This window comes from Lactuca saligna, chromosome 3, assembly GCF_052625555.1.
Source record: "Lactuca saligna cultivar CGN05327 chromosome 3, ASM5262555v1, whole genome shotgun sequence".
In the NCBI taxonomy this organism is placed as follows: domain Eukaryota; kingdom Viridiplantae; phylum Streptophyta; class Magnoliopsida; order Asterales; family Asteraceae; genus Lactuca; species Lactuca saligna.
In genome coordinates, this window is record NC_136419.1 from 155785350 (window position 1) to 155802992 (window position 17643).

Consider the following 17643-nt stretch of genomic DNA (forward strand, 5'->3'; position numbering starts at 1 on the left):
GAAATTGGTAAGTTGTGATGTTTTGGATAAAACAAAGACCATCTAAGGCCAATTGTGTGAAGTGTTTGTCTTGATTAGAATCCGCACTATCTCTTGGATGTTTGACAAGGGAGTCTTATAGGTCAAGAGGACAGTGGGAGTCTTAAAGGTCTTGAAAGTCTCAAGAACTAATCAAGAATAAAACCTAAAGTTCTTCACTAGCACACGACTTGAGGTTTATAACCTATCGTGTTGATATATTCTGTGCCCATTCCAATCAAAGTTGGCTTTGCATATGAGTTCTTAGAGTTCTCAATTGGCTGCACAACAACTTGGAAGCAATGGTAGGCCCTTGAGCTGCCAGGTGGCAAGAAGTTAAGATTGAGTTCAGTCCATATGAGTTTGGATTTGTCATTATCCTTGTCTTGTGACTATGGTTTTGACAATTCACATGGATAAGAACACATACACCATTAAATCTAAGTGTCATAAGGTTTCTCTCCGATTCATGAAAATATTGGTGAGGAAACACTTTCACTAAGTAGATTTTATCTAGATAGCAATTGTGATATTTGCATTCTCAAAGTCGTTAGTGGAGCGTGTGTGGTTTACCGGCACACTAACATGGACTTGTGAGAAGTGGCAAAAAGGTCTAACCATTATGATTACGGCATCCCTCTTCATAATTGTTTAGACACACAAGTATGCTATCTAAGGGAAGGTGTATGATTTTGATAAAGTTCTATCAAAACAATCTAGTATTAGAAATCTGAACTTTGGTAAGAAAGTCAATAAAGTATTGATTTCTAGAAGTCCAACTGATTTCTGAGTACATGTCAAAGCTAGTGGGAGCATAAGTGTTATGCTAATGATCATCATGTTAGTGGGAGCATGATAATTATGATAAATATTGCAAGTTAACAATGTTAATTATAGAAAACAAAAGATTTCAATTGGGAAAAAGTTGTTTTGCTATAATTAAGGGAGAGGAAATTATACTTCATCTCAAATCTATAAGCTTAGATTGTGAGGTTTTAATCATTTAGTCAAGGAAATATATATGAATTTCATGTTGGAATGGCTCAACATAAGGAAATTCTGTATATGGGTCAATTATTTGCGTTCTAAAATTCGATTATGATTACGACATCCCTTTTCATAATCTGAATTATGAGAACTTGGCAAATAGAAATGGAAATGTTATAGCAAAAGACTGGTTTAGTCTTTATGTAAGACATCATGAATCGTGTCCCATATGCTTCAGATATAGGATCGATTACATGTGCTATATTCATCCTTTCTAAAATTTTCCAAATGCCTGGGGCGTTAAGAAAGGAAAAGGTTTAGAACTGGATATGACTAAAGGGATTAAACAATTGTCGAGGACAATCTAAGGTTTACCAAAGATTGGTTGCTCAAGGACAATTGGAAGTGTAGTGATAATTCTGGAAGGACCATATTGATATAATCTGTAAGGAGGCAACTCTTGTTCAGAAGTGATAGTCAAAATGAATCTGGAAATGTTTCAAAGTTAGATTTTTCAATCCGTGTAAGATTAAGGAAACTTAATGCAAGAAGGATCTTTCTAAGGAGTTGATCTCCTTTGGAATGCTTTGTAATGTTTGTTGTCAAGTCTTTATGACTTTGTGCATAATCATTACAAGAGGATCAATGCATATAAGTTTAGAATCTAACATATTTCAGTAAATGACATGAAGTTGCAATTCTTGCATTTGCAGTAAGGATTTGGGAGTGTGAAAAGAGAATCATTGAAGTTATGTTCAATTGATCTAGTTCACAAAGTAAAGATCATAGACAAACATAGTATGCATACTTGGTGTATGACATGACTAGTGTTTAGAAAACATAGTGTACATGCTTGGAGCATGGGACAACTATTGTTTTAAATTTAAGAATAAAGTTGATAGCTGAAACAGTATACAATGAATAATGTGCAATCATATGGTGATAAATAAAAGGTGTTTTATTTATGTTCATAGGTTTTGATACCATATTGGATTCAATTATTATTGTGTTTCACTTTGCATGTTTTGACTTCCCAAATAAACTAGGTTATTCTTCCGGAATGACTAAGTTATTCAAACCATCCACAGTCGGTCATATGTTGGAAGCAGATATGAATTAAGACTGTCATGGGTTGGCTTGTAGAGGTCTAAGGTGTTGGACAAATGGCTACAACACTCATGAGTGCTCATAAGTTCTGAGTCTTGGATTCAACCCGCGCCCATTGGAATCACTTCATGGATTTTATCACGAGTGATCATGAGACGATAATATCTTATATTCTTCAAACCTAGAGATATGAGTTGTTACTATGAGTTGATAGTACATTGATTACACGAAACCGCATTTGGTAACTCGGTGCTATAAAACGTGTCTTTGTGTATGATTCAAAAAGTAGTAGAACAAGCCATATGAGTCGAAGTTTATCCATTCCTTTTACCTTCAGGATAAAAGCGATATCTGTGGGCCCCTCGATGATTTGATGATGACAAATGGAAGTGCTCGGCCGGGCCAGGACTGATTTGATTTGTTCAATTAGTCAGTCGTCATAAATCGGAAATCGGGAAACAACAAATGGACAGAGAGAATGATTATAATCCATGTCTCAGTCCATATGATATCTAGAATGGAGGAATATATGATCCCTTATCTAATGGACAAGTCATTGACAAAGGTTAGAGTTTATCTACAAGGTCAGAGTTCGACAGAAGCTTTTGAGAGCTACGATTTCCAGTTGGTTCCTGAAGTCATACGCAATAATAGTTTTAGACTTATCCAAGTGGGAGACTGTTGGATTAATGTCTAAGTCCATAACTATAATTGTTAAGACTTGACCCGACCTGGCATGGTCCATTTGGGTTGCATACCATCATGCACTTGGATAGACTATAATGAGAGAAATAAGACACTTATGGTTATTAATATATTATAAGTTCTAGTATATTAATAATAAGAATAATGAGACTATTTAATTAGTATTGATCAAGAATTAATCTAGGATTAATTAAGTGATCAAAAGAAGACTAATTAAATATATGGGTTGATTGTCTAAATCATCCATACTTGTATAGTGGGCTAATGCTCCATGGATTATCTAGTTGGGCCAAAACCCATATGATGCTCCATGGATGATCCATGGTGTATTTGAACCCATGGATCCAAGGAAATGGAAAGTCATGACAATTAGGGTTTACCCTAATTGTATAACTATATAAGCATCTTATTCTTGAGGAAAATCGGTCACTAGGACGAGTATTATTCTAGAGAGGGCTAGCCGATTTCATGAAGTGTAGAATTCTCTCTAAGTTATTCTAAGTGTTTTGATGATTGTGAACCATTTGAGGTGTCACACTTGGGGCACTAGGCACTCAAGCTTCATGAAGACATTCTACGTCAAAGAGGTATGTATTCTATCTTGTTATATTGATAATCTTGTATGCTAGATTAGGATAATACCTTGGATGTTCATATTTGCATGTATAATAGAGAAAACATAGATCCAAGGTATTTAGGGTTGCATGTACACTTAGGAGTGTTAGAATGCTCATAACCCATCAGCTGCCCCCACCCCGGCGACTCCAGTTGCTCCAGCCCGCCGAAAGCTTACAGTGGAAACTTGCCCAAGTATCCCAAGTGCCCTTTCCACCACAACGGCCCCTGCCGTGAACTGCAGTGTTCCAACTGCGGTCAAAAGGGCCATACTGTCCGATTTTGTAAGGCCCCTCCCAAACTTGTTATGGCTGGTACGGGAGTGACCCCAACTTGTTATGGCTGCGGAGAGGCGGGTCATTTTAAAAGAAACTGTCCAAAGACCACAAATGCTGGGGGAACTGGAAGGTTACTCGCTATCGGTCACAATGAAGCGGTAGCAGATCCCACGGTAGTCACGGGTACGTTTCTTCTCAACAACTCCTATGCCTGTGTCTTATTTGATAGTGGTGCAGAAAGAAGCTTCATAAATCATAACTTTAAACACTTACTCGAACAAACCCCTCAACCACTAAAAGAAACATTCATCGTAGAAATGGCTAATGGGAAAACCGAAAGCTCTAGCGAAATCTACATAGGTTGCACTCTCATGTTAGACGACCACTCATTTCCAATCGATCTTACCAGTCTCAATCAAAAATTTCGACGTCATTGTTGGTATGGATTGGTTGAGTCTCCATCGTGCAGATATCCTATGTTCCGACAAAGCCATTCGCCTGAACCTCCCGAATCATGAAACCCTATTGATATATGGAGATAAGCCGAGTACGAGTCTTCGTATCATCTCTAGTATTCAGGCTCAGAAATACTTACGCAAGGAATATCGCGCCTTTCTTGCTCACGTCGTCGACACTAACCAGAAATCGAAAGATCCAAAAGACATTCCCGTAGTGTGCGATTTCCCTGATGTCTTCCCAGAGGATCTCCCTGGCCTACCTCCCAAACGTCAGGTTGAGTTTAGAATCGACCTAATTCCAAGAGCTACCCCCGTAGCTAAGTCGCCCTATCGTCTAGCGCCTGCCGAAATGCGAGAACTATCCGGTCAACTCAACGAACTGCTTAGCAAGGGCTTTATAAGACCGAGCTTCTCACCTTGGGGAGCTCTGGTCTTGTTCGTGAAGAAGAAGGATGGATCATTTCGAATGTGCATCGATTATAGAGAACTCAATAAACTCACGGTTAAAAATCGCTACCCTCTCCCTCGTATCGACGATCTATTCGACCAACTACAAGGAGCAAGTTACTTCTCCAAGATTGATCTTAGGTCTGGGTATCATCAGTTACGAGTACTTGAGGAACACGTTCCGAAGACAGCTTTCCGAACCCGCTACGGACATCTTGAGTTCGTAGTAATGCCCTTTGGACTGACTAACGCCCCCGCAGTGTTCATGGACTTGATGAATAGGGTGTGCCATCCATACCTGGATCAGTTCGTCATCGTCTTCATTGACGATATCCTCATCTACTCTCGGAGCGAGGAAGAACACAGGGATCATTTACGACGAGTCCTGGAAACGTTGCAATCCGAAAAGTTATATGCAAAGTTCTCTAAGTGCGAGTTTTGGATCTGAAGAGTTGAATTCTTAGGTGACGTGGTTAGTGAGGAAGGAATCCATGTGGATCCCTCCAAAATTAAAGCTATTGAGAACTGGTCAGCACCGAAGACGCCTACAGAAATTTGTCAATTTCTAGTCCTCGCTGGCTACTACCATAGATTCATTCAAAACTTCTCTCGGATTGCGAAGCCTCTCACTATGCTGTCACAGAAAGGCGTATCGTTCGACTGGGAAGAGAAACAGGAGAAGGCATTCCAAAACTTGAAGCGAGCCCTATGCACCGCACCAGTATTATCCCTTCCCGAAGGGATAGAAGACTTTGTTGTATATTGTGATGCATCCAATCAAGGGCTCGGTTGTGTATTGATGCAACGAGGTATGGTTATCATCTATGCCTCAAGGCAGCTAAAGACCCATGAGGCGAACTACACTACTCACAACCTCGAGTTAGGAGCGGTTGTCTTTGCACTAAAAATCTGGAGAGACTACTTATACGGGACGAAGAGTGTGGTGTACACTGATCATAAAAGCCTTCAACACATACTGAACCAAAAAGAACTCAACATGAGGCAGCAGCGATGGGTCGAGCTACTTAACGATTACGACTGTGAAATTAGATATCACCCGGGAAAAGCCAACGTAGTAGCAGACGCACTGAGTAGGAAGGAGTATACTGGTCGAAAGACCAAGTCGTTGGCGATGACTATCCATTCACATCTATCCACACAGATTAAAGAGGCTCAGCTAGAAGCCTTAAAGCCCGAGAATGTGACGGGAGAATCCTTGCGCAGAATGGATAAAAATCTAGAGGCTAAGGGTGACGGAGCCTACTACTTCATGGACTGAATCTGGACTCCACGCCATGGAGGATTTAGAGACTTGGTTATGAGAGAAGCACACAACACGCGTTACTCCGTCCACCCGGGTTCAGATAAGATATATCTGGATCTCAAAAAGCTATATTGGTGGCCGAACATGAAAGCGGATATTGCCACCTTTGTGAGTAAGTGCCTTACTTGCACGAAGGTCAAGGTCGAATATCAAAAGCCATCAAGACTCCTCCAACAACCTGAGATACCAGAATGGAAGTGGGAACGGATCACAATGGACTTTATAACCAAACTTCCCAAGACAGTGGGTGGATTAGATACCATTTGGGTCATTGTGGACAGGCTGACCAAGTCCGCACACTTCCTACCCATCAAAGAAACGGACAAGATGGAGAAACTCACTAGAACATACATTAAAGAAATAGTACGACTACATGGAATCCCTATATCTATTATCTCAGATAGAGATAGTAGATTCACCTCTAGGTTTTGGCAATCATTGCAAAAGGCACTAGGGACGAGGCTGGACATGAGTACAGCCTACCATCCGCAGACCGACGGACAAAATGAGAGGACGATTCAAACCTTAGAAGATATGCTGCGAGCTTGTGTGATTGACTTCGGAAAATCATGGGACACACACTTACCTCTTGTGGAGTTTTCTTATAATAATAGTTATCATACGAGCATCAAGACAGCCCCATTCGAAGCCCTCTACGGCCGTAAGTGCAGATCCCCTCTGTGATGGGCTGAGGTGGGTGACACTCAGCTAGCTAGAGGAAGAGTTCCTGACAGCTCTCTCACTGGTCCGGAGATCATTCGAGGGACAACCGAGAAGATTGTATAGATATGTGATCGACAGAAAAGCTACGCCGACAAACACAGAAAACCTTTGGAATTCCAGGTGGGAGATCGAGTCCTATTAAAGGTCTCACCCTAGAAGCGCACGATACGCTTTGGAAAGCGTGGAAAGCTGAACCCAAGGTACATAGGGCCTTTTGAGATTCTAGCCAGAATCGGCCCCGTAGCTTATAAACTCAACCTACCTCACGAACTAAGCAACATACACCCTACCTTCCACGTCTCGAACTTGAAGAAATGTTTGTCAGACGAGACACTTGTAATTCCCCTTGACGAGATTGAGGTCAATGAGAGCCTCAACTTCGTGGAAGAGCCTGCGGAGATTATGGATCGAGAAGTAAAACGAACGAAACAAAGCCGTATCCCAATTGTGAATGTTCGGTGGAACGCCAAACGAGGACCGGAATTCACTTGGGAGCGCGAAGAACAAATGAAACTAAAATACCCCCATCTCTTTGCGTAGTAGTACTGTAATTATTATCTGTATGAATTCTAAATTTCGGGAGGAAATTCCCCTAACAGGGGGATAATGTGACAACCCCAAATATATTGCCGTTACAAACCCTATTTTCACTAACGGAATGCGTCACTATATGTTATTTTCGGTAATGTTTGGAGTCGTCAATAAACAAATCTCTAGTTATGTATATGTTCCGATATTATCATAAGTATTTCTAACTTGTAAATGTTAACCCCGTTTAACTAAATAGAGTTATATTACTTTTCAACCACTTCACCCGGGTAAAAAGTTTAACCCCGTTAAACTTTAGCATCGGGTAGCCGTGTATCGGGTGCAATACCCGAGACATATATAAACAAATGGACACTACTATTAAACTCTTTTACCACACCTTCACCTCTCTCTCACTACTTTCTCTCTCTAGACCCGAAATCGACCCCAAATCCGCGAATTTCCGGCTTCCAAACGTAAGGACTCATTCCTTATCTTAATCTAAACATACTTCACTGTATTTAGAGACCAAAATCATAGAAAACAAGGACCAAAAAGGAGTTTACGGCCTAAGAAGCCCCTTAGGCCGTAAACCCCTAAAAACTTTCCAAAAACCTCATTTTTCCTTCCTTTAAGCTTATGGACTAATTAAGACATATACCTAGGAGAGTTTGGACATTAAAACACAAGGATTTGAAGCTTAAGAAGGAGTTTACGGCCCAAGCTTATGCTTAGGCCGTAAACACCCCAAAAACCCTTGTTAAAAGCCCCAAAAACTCATCTAGGGTGTTTGGTAATTTAGTCTTGACACTAGGGAATGTTTAAATGCATTAAACAACATCATTTAAGGACAAAAAGAGGAGTTTATGGCCAAGGCTAAGCTTGGGCCGTAAACACCCAAGTTTTTGTGTCAAACAAGTCCCAAAACTTATCTAATGCATGTAAGGAATTTAGCTAAGTCCCTTGGATGTGTGTTGTACCATTAAACTTCCCATTTTGAGGCCAAAAGAAGATTTTACGACCAAGGGTATTCTTGGGCCGTAAACTCCCCAATTTTCATGTCAAAATGTCCCAAAACTCCATCTAAGTCCTCCTAGAATTTACCTAAGGTGAATGAGAGTGTGTTGTACCATTTAAACATCCATTTTGAGGGATTAAATGGAGTTTACGGCCCAAGCACAAGTCTTTGCCGTAAACTCCCCAAAATGTCACAAAATGAGGGTTTAAACAGAAAGCATAAAATGATTAATTTCTTGTAAAACACATATTTTCATATGACATTAGGGTCCTAAAAGGTGTACAAGTCGTTATTTGGAACAAAACGCTCAACAGACACTTTTACCCGATTTACCCGATTCACCCGACTTACGCGAATTCAGGTGAGTTCATACCCCTTCAATGAACCTTTCAAATGTTTTATATGTTTTAGGGGGGAGATACAAGTTGAATATACATGTTTATGAAAAGTTATACAAGACAATTTTTCATATTACAGAATTAATCACATGTGATTCACTACCTGTAGTTCAAATCACATGTGATTTATCACTATGCCTTGTAAATCAATCATTTGTTTTCAAAACTATTTTGAATAGACAAACAAGTTTTAAATGTCTCTTTTGTACAATACTTTTATTTAATAAATCTCTTTATAAAAATGTAATCACACTGATATATTTATATAAGTAAGACTTGAAGGACTTAGGACCGATAACTCGCCTTATTTCCTGTTCTTGTCTGATTGTGGGCTTAGGGTAGTGGTTATCCGTCCGACTGTCATTGATTTCTTAGTTATATATCTCGTATATTAGTACGGGTTACGAGTACTTCTTATTTCATTAGATGCCTAAATCACTAACCTGACTAGAACCATACACACTAAGTTAACTATAATAGGTATAGTTAAGGTCTCTATCCCTTGTTTTAACTACTACTCTACACTACTATAATTCCCTCTATTATGAAACTATACACTAATAAGAGAATACAATTCAAGTTATACAAAAGACTACTCCACTATAATACAAGAGAAAGTACAAATCATAAGATAACTCATTTACCCACTACGAGACACTCTATTCGCTACACACTACGCCCGAAGTTTTCCAATAGGAAGACGACATTATATGTATAGATCTATACGGGGCAGATGCTATTACATCCCGACTGATAACTTCAGTCCGAGTCGCATAGGTCCAGGGATGCCTTTACTCTACTACACTATACATGATCGGGAAGGTCATGGGGTTCCGCTATTACTCACACTATTGGCAACATACAGGAAATACACTATAACCGTGCTAAAACGCTAATCCAAAAGATAAATTGAATATCCTGAAGTAAACAAGTATCTAATACTAAAGGAAGCTGCACCACTATTATTTACTTCAAGTATAATTTACCATACTGCTTTACTTATTGGTGAGTCACTATTATACTTCTACGATAAATGGTTTTCAAGGATAGAAACATCATATTTCTTAAAGATTTTCACTTACTATACATTTCTGGAAAATATAGGATTTTCTAGGTTTTACCACTACTTATGACTATAAACTTCAGCTTTCATACTAATGATTCTAATGCTTTTTATATAAGAACTCACACTCAACTCTTATGAACTCACCAGCTTTATGCTGATATTCTTTTCAAAAAAACTTGTATCTTCAGGTCAAAGATAGACAGGTACAACTGCAACATTTTTGGAGAAGATGGAGCATGCAAGAGCCATCTCTTATTTTTGTTTACGCTCGGTGTTTGTCAAACATTACAAAACACACTTGTAAATACACTTGCTATGTAAATGAAATGGTTGTATGTTTCTTGCTTTTACTATTATGCAATTGTGATGATACCGTACACTACGTCATCCACCACGAAACGTATTCCGCCGTTATCGGTTTTGGGGTGTGACATTTTAACCCATGGATCCTTGGAAAAGGAATGGTCATCGGTGATTAGGGTTTCACCCTAATCATGTACACTATATAAGCATGCTTATGTTGCATGAAATAGCCACTAGTGTGTGTGTTTGTGTGTGGCCGAAAACTGTAGTGTGTATACACTCTCTCAAAGTTTTCCAAGAGTTTGTGGTGATTTGTGATTCCATTTGAGGCATTCACACTATTGGTGCTTGGCCCTCAAACTCCTTAAGAATCAAACTCATCAAAAAGGTATGTAATCTATTCTAACTCTTTTATGTTTAAAAGTACCCCATGTGATGTTAGATAGGTTATGAACCTTGGAAAATTATTATTTTGCATGTATTTAGACAAACATAGATCCAAGGTTTATTAGGGTTGCATGCACATTTAGGAAGTGTTAGATTGCTCAAAACCCAATAGTGGTATCAGAGCCTAGGCTTGCTTGTTTGATACTTGATGCAAAATAGTGACAAAAGTCGAAATCTTTGCTGTCTACATGATGGACTCGCCGAGTCCATGGGGGGACTCGACGAGTCCAAGGCAAAATTCAACCTACTCGGCGAGAAGGTTCGTGCACTCGGCGAGTAGAAGGTTCAGAATGCAGATTTTCGACTTTTGTTGCTGGAAATGGACTAGAAACTTTACCCCAAACTATTTTGATATTTTAAAACTTATTTTAGTGGGTGTAATGGTTGTTCTAATCCATTTACAATAGCATATATCAAAATTTCATGCTTTGTATGTGTTCATATAATTTTTTGAAACTTTGATAATCATGTTCATGTTATTAAGAATTTAGAAGATGATAGGAATTATTTGCTGAATTGTTTAGGATTAATTCTTGATCATTTATGTGTTTAATGGATTCCATAATTTTTCCTCAAGTTATGGATATCCAAAGGTCACATTTCTTTAACACACATTAAAAACACATAAGTTACATAAAATGAAGAGTCTTCATTTTATGAACCTTTAATTCATAAGTTATGAAATGAAAAGTTTTGAAGAGTTACAAAACATGTCCTCAAGTTTTGGAATTTGGAAAAGTTTCACACACTTTAATAAACTTTAATTCCAACACTTAGAATTTTAAAAGTTAAAATTCAACACTTATACTATTTATAACATTAATGGTTAAATTATATATATGTATAAGAACAAGTCGTTTTACCGTTAGTAGGCCTCATTCACGAAGCCGGTCTATTAGGTGGGTACAAGGTTGGTGCCTATAAAATGGCGACTTAATGGGTGTATACTCTCACCCACCGCTTGCTTGACTGGTGGAGGGTCATTAGCCGAACGGGTAAGACAAAGACTTATAAATTCTCATTAAGTATGATGAATATTATAAAGTAACTAAACCTTTTATTTAATACCCAATCTTAGTTACTTTAGGAAAAATGTGAACATGGTGCTAATCCATGGAATTCACACTTTGTACCTTACCAAGTCGTTGGTGGAGCGTGTGTGGTTAACCGGCACACTAACTTGGACTAGTAAGGATCACGAAGGGTGACTTAATGTTTTTCATAGATCAATGGAGCGTGTGTGGTTAACTGTCACATTGATTAGGTGATAATATTAAGGGTACCAAGTGAATTGGCATGGTTATTCACACCTTGTTTTGTGATCCTCGGCATCCCAGTCACAAAACTTGAAGGGCACAATCGAGATTGAAACATGCCATTGAAAAGTTCAATGAATCTCAAAAGAATCTAGGAATTTCAAATCCAATTAAAACCTAATAAATCATTTCGTTTTCGTGGTGGAAATTGGTGAATCGTCATTTACCTACCTTTCAAATATATTATTACTTAGATTACGACATTCCTCTTCTAAGTATAATATATTGTGATTGGATCCTAGCCTTAATATTACATTTGGGTGTCTTATTAAGGACTCTATATATCTAATCTAAACTTACTTTCTTCTTTTAGATGTCTTCCAACACTAATGCTTCGGGATCTAACCCAACTGGTTCTTTCTCTCTCATGAATCTTTGTGGGAGAGACATCTTTGATGGTTCCAACTTCATGGACTGGATAAGGAACATCAGGATGGTAACTCGTTATGAGGACAAGGAATATGTCCTCGATAAGGAGTTAAAATAGCTTGATGAGTCTATTGCTACTCCTGAGGAGATCGTTGAATTCAAGACACATGAGAGAGATGCTACTAAGGTGGCATGCATCATGATGGCCACGATGACAGACGAGCTCCAAAAGTCCTATGAGGACTTCTACCATTTTGAGATGCACCAAGACCTGATGGAAAGGTACCATTAGAGTGCTCTTCAAGAGCGGTATGAAATAATCTCCTCCATAATAACAACCCGCATGAAGGACGGTGAATCCGTCACGGGCCACATGCAAAAGATGCAAAGGTATGTGGACCGTTTGCTGAAGCTGAATGTGAACTTCCCTGAGGAGTTGGCAATTGACATCATTTTGCACTCCTTACCTTCTTGTTATGACCATTTTCGTATGACATATCATATGAACAAGGAGGAAGTTACCCTTAGCAAGCTTCAAGGACTCTTGAAGACCGCTGAAACCGGTCTTAAGGGCAAGTCGGTTGTTACCTCTATTACTCCTACTCCAACATCTACCCCTGTTTTGGCTATCGGGCAAGGCAAAGGGAAAAAGAGGAAGCACCCTTCGAAGGGTACCAAGGGAAAGTCTCTTGAAGGCTCCTCATCAAGGACCAAGAGCGGTTCTGCCACTCCTTCTGCCATTCCCAAGGATGCTGATTGCTACTATTGCCAGGACAAGGGGCACTGGAAGCGAAACTGCTCAAAGTACTTGCAGGATCTGAAGGATGGGAAAGCGAAACCCACCCATGCAGGTATTTACACAATATTGTCTAATAACTCACCATATTCGAACTCTTGGGTGCTTGATACAGGATGTGGTATTCACATATGTCCTGATTTGCAGGGCCTAAGAAGAAGTGAGGATGTGGAGCACGGGAAGATAAATTTGATCATGGGGAATAGGAAGGCTTCACCTGTTTCCAAGATTGGAGTTTATACTTTGTTGCTGAATAATGGGTTAAAATTAGATTTGAATAAATGTGTGTACTCGTCTTGAAATGGCGAGGAATATTATTTCCTTTCATGCTTTGTACAAACAAGGTTTTACCTTTTCGTTTGATAATGAATGTGGTGGTATTAATGCTTTCTTTAAAAATGTGTTTTATTTTAAAGCATTACCTTGTGATGGTGTGTATGAAACTGTGTCGATTGTAGACAACTTAGGAAATAATGTGTTGTATATTGATTCTTCTACTAGCCTAGATAAAGCATCATTGTGGCATTATCGTCTTGGACATGTAAACAAGAAACGCATAGGCCAACTCCAAAAGAGTGGAGTCTTGGAATCATTCGACCTTAAATCGGATGATAGTTGTGAATCTTGTCTACTTGGAAAGATGACAAAATCACCCTTCACTGGAACTTGTGAAAGGGATGAGGGTTTGTTGGACCTAATACATACTGATGTATGTGGACCATTCAAAACTGCCACAAGGGATGCTAATAGGTATTATGTGACTTTTATTGATGATTTTAGTAGATATGGATATGTCTACTTAATCAAACATAAGTCAGAAACTTTTGAAAGGTTTAAGGAATTCAAATAGGAAGTAGAAAATCAATTGGGCAGGAACATTAAGATACTTCAATCCGATCGAGGTGGTGAGTATCTTAGTACCGATTTCCTTGACTATCTTAAGGAGTGTGGGATTGTCTCACAATTGACTCCTCCCAGGACACCACAGCTAAATGGTGTAGCTGAGAGGTGTAATCGAACATTGTTAGACATGGTTCGCTCTATGATGAGTCGAGTTTCGCTACCAATCTCTTTTTGGGGGTATGCCTTAGAGACTGCCGCCTATATCCTCAATCTAGTCCCTACAAAGAAGGTTACCAAAACACCTCATGAGATGTGGACTGGGAAGGTTCCCATTTTGGACCACATCAAAATTTGGGGGTGCGAAGCTTTCGTGAGGCGTGAAACTCATGATAAGCTTGAACCCCGAAGCGAAAAGTGTATTTTCATTGGCTAACCACAGAAATCCTTCGGTTACCTCTTCTACAGACCCAGTGAGAATGTGGTCTTTGTAGCAAGAAGAGGGGTCTTTCGTGAGAGAGAATTTATAAGCCAAGGAGACAGTGGGAGGCAAATTGATCTTGAAGAAATTCAAGAATCAATTGGTGAAGGAACCTCAGACACTAGCAATCAACCTGAGGAGGAAACTCCTGTTGAGTCAGCTGACGAGTCTGTACCTCCGAGGCGTTCCACACGGGTTAGGAACACACCTGCATTTTATTATGGCTTTCATATTACTACAGAAGGTGATACATTTATCAGTGATAGTACACTGGTAAATTTGGATGAACCTAGCAGTGTTAAGGAATCCATGGCAGGCCCGGAGTATGCTAAGTGGAAGGAGGCTATGGACAGCGAGATACAGTCCATGTATGACGATCAAGTTTGGAACTTGGTTGATAATGTACCAGGTCGTAAAACAGTCGGGTGCAAATGGATCTTCAAGAAGAAGACCGACATGGAAGGAAAAGTGCATACTTATAAGGCTCGACTGTTGCGAAGGGTTTTACTCAGACTTAGGGTATTAATTATGATGAAACCTTGTCGCCGGTAGCAAAGATTAAGTCTATTAGGGCTATGCTCACCATTGCTGCATTTCATGATTATGAAATATGGCAAATGGATATCAAAACCACTTTTCTTAATGGAAAGTTGGCTGAGGATGTGTACATGAATCAGCCAGAGGGTTTGTCAGTGCAGAGTACCCTAATAGAGTATGCAAGCTTGAGAAATCCATTTATGGATTAAAACAAGCATCTCGTAGCTGGAATCATTGTTTCAATGAGAAGGTCAAAGAGTTTGGCTTCTCGAGAAGTGAAGATGAGTCTTGCGTATATGTCAGAGCTAGTGGGAGCATAGTTAGCTTCTTGGTACTGTATGTGGATGACATACTACTTATAGGAAATGACATCCCAACCTCGCAGGAGGTTAAGTCCTGGCTTGGGAAGTGCTTTGCTATGAAGGACCTAGGGGAAGCTGCCTATATCCTAGGGATAAGGATATTAAGAGAAAGGAGTAAAAGAATAATTGGACTTAGTCAGAGTACCTACTTGGATAAGGTGTTGAAAAGGTTCAACATGCAGAATTCCAAGAAAGGAGATTTACCGATCCAAAGCAACACCAAGCTGACTAAGACTCAGAGTCCGAGTACAGAGGCAAAGATAGCTGAGATGAGCCAATTACCATATGCTTCTGCTGTTGGCTCGATCATGTATGCAATGACTTGTACCCGCCCTGATGTGGCCTTTGCTTTGAGCATGGTCAGCAGGTATCAGGGGAACCCTGGTAAAGCTCATTGGACTGTGGTAAAGAACATTCTCAAGTACCTGCGGAGGAATAAGGATTGGATACTTACCCTTGGTGGGAGTGATGACTTGAGAGTATTAGGGTATAGTGATGCTAGTTTTCAGACTGATAGGGATAATTTTCGCTCTCAGTCGGGCTGGGTCTTTACCTTAAATGGAGGGGCAATCTCTTGGAAGAGTTCCAAGCAGGAGACGGTGGCTGGTTCGACTTGTGAATCAGAGTATATAGCAACGAGTGAAGCAGCGAAGGAGGCGATTTGGCTGAAGAACTTCATCGGAGACCTTGGAGTTGTGCCAGCTATTAAGGAGCCTCTGGAAATTTTATGTGACAAAAATAGTGCGGTTGCTTTAGCTAAAGAACCGAGAGATCATGGGAGATCCCGACACATTGACATAAAATATCACTTCATAAGACACAAGATAGAAGAAGGACTCCTCGTGGCAAAGAGGATATCATCAAATGAGAACCCTGCGGATCCCCTTACAAAGGGACTGACGAGGGCTAAGCATTTTCAGCATGCGAGGCGCATCGGGCTGAGGGACGATATTAGTTTTACAGATTAGATAGATTCTATGAAACTTGTAAAATGTAATCGACATTTGATGATGAATAAAATTGTGATTTATTTATGAGTAAGGAGTTGCTATCATTGTCAATTATTTATAATTGTTTCAGCTTTGCATGTTTTGACTTCCAGAATAATTAATTTATTCAAACCTCCACAATCGGTCATACGTCGGAAGTAGGTATGAATCAAGATTGTCATGAATTGGGTTTGTAGATGGCTAAAGGTGTTTAGACATGGCAATGGTTGCAACAACGTTCATGAGTACTCATAAGTTATTAGTATTGGAATAAACCCACGCTCACTTGTATCACTTCATGGAATTTATCTCGAGTGATCGTGAGATGGTAATATCATATAAATCTTCAAACCTAGAGATATAAGTTGTTACCTATGAGTTGGTTGTGCATTGATTGCACGTAAACGCATCAGTAACTTGATGTTATAAAACGTGCCTTTGTGTACAATTCAACAAGTAGTAGAGCAAGTATATGAGTCGAAGTTTATCTGTTCCTTCTAGAAATAGAAGTGATATCTGGGCGCCTCGATGATTTTGTGTTGATCCACGTACCGGGCCCGGTCAGAACTAAATTGATGTGTTCAGTTGAGTTCTTTGTCAAACAAATCGGAAATTGAGAAACAACTTCCAGACAATAAGCAAGACATAGTTCCATGTGTTTGTCTGGCTGATATCATGAGAACAGAGGATTGTATGATCACTAATCTTAAAATGGTGCTTCATAGTTCAATAGTGTTTTCGAGAGCTACAATTGCTGGTTGGTTCTTGAAGTAATAGGCAAATACAGTTATTAGACTTATCCAAGTGTGAGTCTGTTGGATAAGGTGTCTAAGTCCATAACTTATTTGGTATATACTTGACCCGACCGGCATGGTCCATTTGGGTTGCATTTCATCCAAACTATTTATGGATAATTTTATGAGAGTTATACACATATTATTATTAATATATTATAAGTTATAATATATTAATATGAAGTCATTTTTTTTAATTAGTCTTAGTCTTAAATTAATTATGAATTAATTTAGAGATTAAAAGGAAGACTAATTAGATTGTGGGCTATTGATTTTATATGGTGAGGGCTAACACCCATTTGTTAATGGGCTAGGCTTGTATGGAAGTCCATGGATGATCCATGGAGCTTTTAACCCATGGATCCTTGGAAAAGGAAAGGTCATGGGTTATTAGGGTTTCACCCTAATCATGTACACTATATAAGCATACTTATGTTGCATGAAATATCCACCAGTGTGTGTGTTTGTGTGTGGCCGAAAAATGTAGTGTGTATACACTCTCTCAAAGTTTTCCAAGAGTTTGTGGTGATTTGTGATTCCATTTGAGGCATTCACACTATTGGTGCTTGGCCCTCAAACTCCTTAAGAATCAAACTCATCAAAAAGGTATGTAATCTCTTCTAACTCTTTTATGTTTAAAAGTACCCCATGCCATATTAGATAGGTTATGAACCTTGGAAAATTATTATTTTACATGTATTTAGACAAACATAGATCCAAGGTTTATTAGGGTTGCA